The sequence below is a fragment of the Centruroides sculpturatus genome, unplaced genomic scaffold, assembly GCF_000671375.1.
Source record: "Centruroides sculpturatus isolate CEXI.00-Female unplaced genomic scaffold, Cexi_2.0 scaffold1689, whole genome shotgun sequence".
Taxonomy (NCBI): Eukaryota; Metazoa; Arthropoda; class Arachnida; order Scorpiones; family Buthidae; genus Centruroides; species Centruroides sculpturatus.
Genome location: NW_019385967.1, coordinates 140,135 through 140,381, shown reverse-complemented (window position 1 = coordinate 140,381; position 247 = coordinate 140,135).

Here is a 247-nt window from a genome sequence, read left to right as displayed (position 1 = left end):
AATTATAATTTTGTTTAAAACTATATTCGTACAATTGAAGAATATTGTATATAATTGAAGAATACCAGATATGTACCGGTATATCCACCACACATTTTATTTCACCGAGTAAGTTTTTATTATTTTATTTTTAATTGTAGCCCTTATATCGTGGCTAGCGATTCGGAATGTAATTGTGATATTAAAAATGCATTTAGAGAAGTTTACGGTTTTTACTGGCTTATCGAATAAACGATACGAATGGACC